The sequence below is a fragment of the Panthera uncia genome, chromosome A2 (assembly GCF_023721935.1).
Source record: "Panthera uncia isolate 11264 chromosome A2, Puncia_PCG_1.0, whole genome shotgun sequence".
NCBI lineage: Eukaryota > Metazoa > Chordata > Mammalia > Carnivora > Felidae > Panthera > Panthera uncia.
Window position 1 is genome coordinate 149,010,023 of NC_064816.1, and position 8,627 is coordinate 149,018,649.

The following is an 8,627-nucleotide window of genomic DNA, read 5'->3' on the forward strand; positions in this document are numbered from 1 at the left end:
GGCACTGTCTAGGTTCTGATTATAAACAGACAGAAGATCTATTCTTGCCCTGAAGGAGCTCATAGTCTAGTGCCAATGGCAGACAGGCAAAGAGACTAGTACAATCTTGTATGGTAAGTGCCACTGTAGTGGGAACCTCTGTGCCATACAGGATGGGGGAAGAGCCTTAAAGATAGTAGCATAGCTCCCTGTGTTCTGTGCTGGTGGAGCTGCCCAGAGTGGTTTTTTCTCATTAAGTTTCATGAGAACTTATGAGTTTGGTACAACTATCATCTCTCTTTTTCAGACAAGGAAACCAAGACCCAGAGGGGTTAAGTGACAATCCTGGTCACATGCCTAACAGGAACAGGGATTCATATGCCACCTCCCAACTCAAGTCCTTACTGCCATCTCTATTAATAGTCGCCTTGGGTGACATTTCCAGATTGTTAAGGTTTCACTGAGTAGTTGGTTGCTCACCCCAAAGCAGCTCATCTTCCAGCCCCAGGGTGCTGTGTCCAATTGCAGACACCATGTGGCCACTAGAAGGAGGTGACTGCCTGGCCTGCTAACGTCGTCACCTCAGGGTGCATTTGAAGGGAATGCAGAAGTTTAACTGCTGCCTCTAGATGCTCCTCCCCAAATGTGATGTTGCCACCCTGCTGTGCAAAGTCCCTAAAGTTCTTCTGTGCTGCTGGGATCTTAGGAATGGAGTCTGACAGTTAAATGCAGCTGTAGAATGCTGCTGGGCCAGACTCAGTAAGGAGTGTTGATTAAAGAAGCAGGGGAAGGGGCCCCTGGGTGGCTCAGTCGGTTAAACTTCCAACTTCAGCTCAGGTGATGATCTCCCAGTCCGTGAGTTCAAGCCCCTCATTGGGGTCTGTGCGGACAGCTCAGAGCCTGGAGCCTGCTTCAGATTCTGTGTCTCCCTCTCTTTGTCCCTCCTCCGCTTGTGTGTGCACTCTCTCGCTCTCTCTCAAAAGTAAATAAACATTAAACATTAAAAAAAAAAAAAAAAAAGCAGCAGCAGGGGAAGCCAGTGAGTCACCTGACCCGGGCCCCCAAGCTGCATCCCATGCAGGTAAGGAAAACACTCATCGAGCCTGCCTGACCATCCCCCTCCCCCACCCAAGCAGGGATGTGCGATGTGGCAGCTGTGTGTCTCTGTATAGCTTCATGTGACACTCAGGATGTCACCAGGGCATGAAATCCCAGGAGCTGACCTGGAAGAGGGCTGTGCTCTCGCTGATGTGCCAGGGGCAGGCATATACCCAGCACACAAGTTCAAGCAGGGGGCACAAAATAAAGTTGCCTCAGCTTCGGCCAGTTTCTCTTCCAAACTCATGGTCTGTCCTCCCTTTGTCCATCCCCCAGATTAATTTTTGTCTACTTCCCAGACCAGGATCTGTGAAATATGGTTCCATTTTCCTTTTTCCACTCCACACAGTGCCCACGGAATGAGGTTCAAGCCCCCCGGGCGAGACTGAAGGGCCTCTGTAATTTGGATCCATTATGTAAGCTCCAACCTCACGTCTCCCTGCTTCCCAAGACAGGCTGTCGCTCCAGCTGGACCGACCCCTCCATTCTCTCTGTAAACTGCTCTAGAAAGTCCCCCCCCCCCCCGGTGCCTTTGCTTGTGTTGAGGCACTTGCTAGAACCGGAGGTGGCGTAACAGTGGGTCTTGGGTTTACCAGCAATGTAAGCTGGAGTAAATCATTTAACCTCTTTAAGCCTCTCATTCTGTCTTTGGGAAATGAGGAGGTGATCTACCTACCTGGGCTGCTGTGAGGCTAAATGAGATCACACAGACATGCCCCACCTATGCAGGCGAGACAAGCACTTGGCATGCATTAGCTACCAAATCAATGGGAAGACCCTCCCCTTTCCCTACAGCCACTCAACCCTAGCTCTTCTTCCAGGCTCTCCTCAAATTCTGCCTCCTCCAAGAAGCCTCCCTGCTTCAATCCACATTTACCTTTCCCCTTGTCTGAATACTCACAGCATCTGTCATCAGCACCACATCATCACTGACCCCATTGTGCCTTCTGCTATTTACAGCTAAATGAAGGTGTGGCTTTCATGCGAACTCAACTCTTAGGTCCTTCAGGGAGTAATCCTTCTCTTTAACACCCCATGGCCCACATACATGAGGACTGTTCAGTTCCAACTGAACTGAACCTCCATCACCGTAACATTGTCCCCAGAAGAACCAGGTATTACCTGAACCTGGAGATTCAATACACACTTCCTCTTCTAGATCATTCCTAAACATGTAAAAAGACCCATCAAAGATTAGATCTCTAGGAAACCCCAATGTTTATAGTTTTCCATCTGGGAATGTATTCACTTATCTTTAGCTTTGTTGATGGTCTTTAAGCCAATTCCATATTCATGATAAAACAATCCTTAGTGACTCAATTTTTTAAAAACCATCTTTAGAGTGGGATTTTCTCACAGGTTTTTGAAAGTCAAATTAAATTGGGTTCCGTGGTTCCCTCTTATCCATATGCTTATTTATCTGCTCAAAGAACTCAAGGAGATTAGTGAGGCATGCTTTCTTCATACCGACACCATGCTGCCTTCCCTCTAATAAGCCATGTTTACTTAAGTGTTCAGCAATTTGGCTTTTATTATACATTCATTCAGTAAACATTAAACGCTTACTCCATGCAAGCTTCTACCAAATGGTCCCTTGTGATACAGAAAATACCTCAGCATATTAGTTTGATCCATTAAGTGAGAAGGAACTTCGATAATGCACGCTTTCCTTTTTTGACTGTGACAGCCCATCTCTGCTCACAAATGTGGGCTTGACTTACGTGTGTCCCAGAAGAGCCTGGCGGAGAATGGCTGTGATGTGGGAAGCTGGGTCTGGCCCAAAGATTTGACTGACGGGAGCTGGTGTGACATCACAGAGAACTCTCTGACACACATCAGCACGGAGCAATTATTTGAAGTCGGAATTGATGAATGAAATATTTTTTTCTAACTCAAGAACACTGGGATGAAGAGACGATGAGTCAGACCCAGGGTGGCAGATCTCATATCAACGCTTTCCCACTCACATTGCTGGAGGTCCTCAGTTCCGGGCAGGGTCTCCATGGCATCTCACCCACTTTCCAGATGGAGTCCTCCAGCCCCTATCAGGGCACTAAGTGCTTCCTGAAGTGCCTGCATGATGGTACCACCACAGTTTACCGTTAGACCCAAATCAATCTTCTTAGCATTTTTTTAATTAAAAAAATTTTTTTAATGTTTATTTATTTATTTTTGAGAGAGAGAGAAAGAGTGTAAGCAGGGGAGGGGGAGAGAGAGAGAGAGAGAGAGAGAGAGAGAGAGAGAATCCAAAGCAGGCTCCAGGCTCTGAGCTGTCAGCACAGGGCCCGATGTGGGGCTCAAACCCACAAGCTGTGAGATCACGACCTGAGCCAAAGTCAGATGCTTAACTTACTAAGCCACCCAGGCACCCCCTTCTTAGCATTTATGGAACCTCAGATGTCCCAGCACCTCAGGACCCAGCTTTTTTATTTAGATGTCTTTAATTAGCTCTTCTTTGCTAGCGGGTACTCCATGAAGCCATGCGTGCAGCTTTTATTTTTAAAGATCTGTGGGATAATGGAGCTGGGTTCACGTGACTGGGCAGAAATAGTCATAACCAGCAGGGGAACTTCTTATTCCTGGCCTCTCCTCAGAGCCTAGGGTTGGGGAAGCTGTAGGAAGGTTGATAAGACGTAGGGTGGTCTGTGGTCTATGTTACATCGGTCTAGTTGGATGGGGGCATGGAGACAACATGTTCAGTCACTAAACCTGCTGCCAGGAGCTCTGTGTTCTGGACCAAAATGGCAGCATGGTCCACGGGGTGGGCTGTAGGCTGCCCATCCCTAGTTCTACCCCTGGCGTGTGGAGCAGAGGTGGTGGTATGTGTGTAGGGTATGGGTACCAACCCTCATGTCCTCACAGGCAACACTGGGGGGGGCCCCCTGTCCAGTGTAGGTCCAGCCACAGCACTGACTCACTAGAGTCGCACCTATAGCCATGTAATGGATTTGGTGAGTGGTTTTATCCAGAACCATCAAGACCCAAGGGCCTGGCTGCCCCAGGTGCCGCCTCTCACCACATACAACAAGGGAATCATAGGTTTTCCTGTGAAACCACAAAGCCCTTGGCACTGGCAAAGATTACTCAAGTTCTGAGGCAAATGAATCACTGAGAACCTTCTTACCCTGTGTATCTGCACCAGCACCCCATTACAGAGAGTAACAGGGGTGTACTGCCTCGTTACAGAACTCGTCAGCAAGCAAGCTCCATCCAGGGCTCCAGGTGGATCGGGCCACTTGTGCTGGGGCCAAGGGACCTGCCTGTTGGTTGGTGTCCGGTGAGGCGGGGGTGGGGGGAGCCCGGCCAGTTTGCCATACAACTGTCCCCTACACCAGCAACCAGCACCTCTCCACTGACAGCTTTTGAAAACTTGCTCGTCTAGAGTTTCTGATCCCCTTTCCCTTAAATAAAATGTTGAGTAAATGAAAACTTTCAGGTTTTCAAACGCAAGCACTACGATTTACACCGAGAGAACGGTCTTTGCGCACTTAGGGACGCTCTCATCACTTCAGTCAAACCTTGAATGCTACTTTACCTTTGTGATTTTTTTAAGTTTTAATTTAAATTCCAGTTAGGTAACAGACAGGATAATATTGGTTTCAGGGGTAGGATATAGTGACTCAACACTTCCATAAGACACCCAGTGCTCATCACAAGTGCCCTCCTTAATCCCCATCACCTGTTTCACCCATCACCCCCGCCCCCCACCTTCCCTCTGGTAACCATCAGTTTGTTCTCTACAGTTAAGAGCCTGTTTCTTGGTTTGTCTCTCTCATTTTTTCCCCTATGATCATTTGTTTTGTTTCTTAAATTCCACAGGTTAGTAAAGTCATATGGTATTTGTCTTTCTCTGACTTATTGCACTTAGTAGCCTTGTGTTTCTTAAGAAGGGTCAGGGTACATGATAGGTCCACAGCTCTGAGCAAGGCAGACGTCCATACTTAAAACCCAGACTGCCGAAAGCCAGAAACAGATGTGTGCGATCTCATTTGCCTGGGCTCTATTTTGAGCCAGGACTCTCTGGTTTATATGACACACTGCGCTATGCACAGAAAACCCTCCAGCCTGAGCTGGGAGCGTCTCATCCTGGGATGGGCTATTCATGGTTAGTCCCCAAGTGACAGCCATGATGGGATGCCCACAACCTGTAAGCCTCCCCTTTCCCTCGCTTTCCCCATGTCTAGACATGGCTGGCCCTGAAAAAGCCAGGTTCAGAGAATTGCATTTGGTCTGTAAAACACACATAGCCTCACGTTTTCAACTTGGTAGGTAAGTGTGCACGTTAACATTTTTAAAGGCACGGAGTGCATCATGAAGCCTTAGGAGTGTAGGAATTGTGCTAAGTGGTATTGATTCGAATGCTCAAATGCTCTTCTCTCAGTGCCTTGCAGTTTTTTAAACTTCAATATCTCGCTGGAAATGATTTCATATACCGTGTCTTACTAGGCCCTTGGTTCAGCAGGAAGCCATCTTTACATATTTTTAAAAGGAGATAAGTAAAATCTTGTTCTTGTATTTATACCTTATTTCTTTAACTTTTATGGTGGCAGATTCATCTAGAGATGAATCTCCTCTAGAATTTGGGGGAGAGAATAGTAAATAAGCCACAGAAGCAATGCTGGTGTCCCAGTGGTTGGATTCCTGAACATCTCAGGAAGTCAAGTCACTGTGCCTGTGAGTACTGACCCTCATGCTTCTCTGCCTGATCTCCTTTTAATGACACCCCATTTTCCCCCATTCTCCCTTTACTTCTAAGCCATAGCCCAGCAGCATGGTGAAAGGCACTTGGCTTAAAGAAATTAAATCAGAATCTGGATTTGCTGCCTTTAAATAGCTGAGTAATGTGGACCACTCCTGTCATTTCTCTGAGCCCGTTTCCTGTCAAGTATGGGTATTAGACTAGCTAACCCCTGGGTCTCTCTGGTTCCCAGTTCAGGTGCAGTCAGCACCAGTGGGTAAACCATGGCATCCCACCAGCATCCCAGAGAGCCATCTTGAGCTTCATATGCAAGGGTCCCTCTTAGGGCCCAAGGGAATTTTTCCTTCCAGCCAAGTGCGACAGGTGCTAGATCAGGGACACCCTGCCCCTCCTCAACTCTGCTTCTGGCAAGAAACTGCTAAGAGCTTTTGAAAGTTTTCCTCAGAAGATTTAACAAGGCCCCCTGACCCCTTCCCCAGTCAAGAAGAGCCTGAGCTGTGGGGCATGGGGCTAACAGAAGTGCAGTTCCAAACCTGTGGTTTCCTCCTCTTTGGCAGCCAAAATGCTAAGAACTCTATATCAGGCAGGGCCACCAGAGTCTGTATCAGGACTTTGTCCAAATTAGAAGAGGTCCCCTTCCTTCCACTAGCAGATGCCAAGTTGGAACATGAAGCCTGAGCTGGGTTGAGCCCCCACGTGCCCCCTAAGCCAGCCTCCTTCCTCAGAGGCCATGCTCTCAGACCACAGCGAGGGAGCATGGTGTTTCTCGGGACCATTTTCTACTGGCCAAGAGTGCATGGATGAAAACTGTCCAGTGGGGATGGAACACTTTTGCTATTTCAAAGCACCAGACAGAAGCCCTGCTTGGTTGGAATCTTTGAACAGCCAGATCGCAATTGTCACACGTTGAAAGAACAGGTTTTCAGGAAACAGAATTTGGGGTTATCCAGGTGAGAGCATTCTAGAGTTTTTGTTGATTAATATAATAAGAGGCAGTGCGAGAGGTTTCACACACGCAGGTGAGGAGAGAGACAGGTGGTGTCGTGGAGTACCAGGTCTCCGGTACAAGGTTGTGTGAGAATCTGAAAGAAACTTTGCAACTGTGGGCCCGGAATCTTGTGATCATGGCATACTTTGATGTTAATATTTTTGCAGCCTATTTGACACACTTTTACACTAAACAGGTTGGCAGGACGAGCATCATGACCAGTGATTTATAACCATATCCTGTTCACCTGTTACCAGCAGCTCTGGGTGGCTGCTAGAGAACTGTTGTCTGCCTTGCCAAGGCATCATAGAGATCGTATGGACCTTAAGTCAATGTTCTCGCATGTTCCAGGACAAAACTTTTTTTTTTTTTTTTTGGCTACGGCTTCATATTCTTTTACACTTTTTGCATAATGACATGCATACTCGGTTATGGCAAATGCACCGCGGGCATTTTGCAGCCTTCTGGGAAGAGTGGGTGGTTCTCATGTGGCTCTATCAGGCCAGTTGAGAGGCACTGGTTTGGCCCACACTGACCACCCAATAAATGGTGAACACATGTGAACACACAATGCCGAGGTGTTGGTTTTCTTTCGTAACCTGGTCCTCCGGGTGATGGGATTCTTCAAAGTTTTCAAGTTTATGCTCAGCTGGTCTAATAAGAAGCTACACTCTCTTTTAAGAGATCTTAACTGAAAAGACAAACACATTCAGCTGTCTGAGGGAAACTTAGCAGGGGAGCCACGAGGCCGCTACTGATCCGTCACTGCCTGGCAGGGCAGTGTTTCCCCATTCCTGGAGAACCGCTCCCAAGATTAATGAAGTGGTGTGAAAAGCACTTTGTTAGCTGTAAGATGAGCAATATTGGTTGTAAACCACCCCATTCCCACCCTGCAAGTCAACTGTGAGCTCCTCTGAGGGCAAGGATTCCATTCTTTGTCTTGATAGTCTCAATGCTAGCATAGCGCTTGGCACATAGTAGGAGCTCGATAAATGTTCACAGCTTGCTAACTAACGCTGTGACCAACAGGACTTTAGTTGGTGGGCGGAGGGGCGGGGACGACTCCCAGTTTGGGGTTTAGTAGGCTAAGTAGGCTTTTCGAACTTGTTTGACTGTGGCCTACAGTAAAAACCTATTTTCACATCATGACACAGAATACACACACAAAACCACATTCTCTCTCTCTCTCTCTCTCTCTCTCTCACACACACACACACACACACACACACCTATCTTGAAAACAACAAAATGCTTATCCTTACTTTGTGAAATGCTCCTCTGTATGTTCTACTGTGTTATATTCCTTGTGTCTCTTAGCTTTTCTTTTTTAAAATGCTGGTTGCCATCCACTATGTTGATTTCATGGCTGGTTATTGCCTGCAGTCTGGCAACGCCAGGCTGGAGAGTGAGTGGAGGTGCCTTCGCTGAGACTCAGGACACAGGGCTGGGTAGACAGCCCTAGATCTCTGGATTTTTCTTCCTGAGTCTTGTGTTCCCTTCCTATCTCCATAGTCCTGCCCCATCAGACTTACCAGTCCCGTACCTCATTCCTTTGGGGGAGAGCTCTCTGTACGGAGCTCTCAAGGCATCACTCAGTCAATCAAGTCAATTATTACGTGGAGACCAGGCTGGAGCAGGGGAGGAGATTAGTGTTTAATAGGCACAGAACATATGTTGTGTAAGATGAAAAGCATTCTGTGGACAGGCAGCAGAGGTGGTTGCACTGTGTGAATGTACTTAATGCTACAGAACTGTGTGCTTAAAAATGGTTACAACGGTAAGTTTTACATTATGTGTATTTTGCCACAATTGAAAAGTGTGTGTGTGTGTGTGTGTGTGTGTGTGTGTGTGTGTGTGTGTGTG

The 8,627-nt window shown here is 47.4% G+C and overlaps 1 protein-coding gene across 1 annotated transcript in view; it reads left to right on the top strand.

The window, feature by feature from the left end:
- The window catches only part of TBXAS1 (thromboxane A synthase 1), a 155,689-nt gene that overhangs the window by 71,325 nt on the left and 75,737 nt on the right, over positions 1 to 8,627 (top strand). The window lies entirely within an intron of this gene.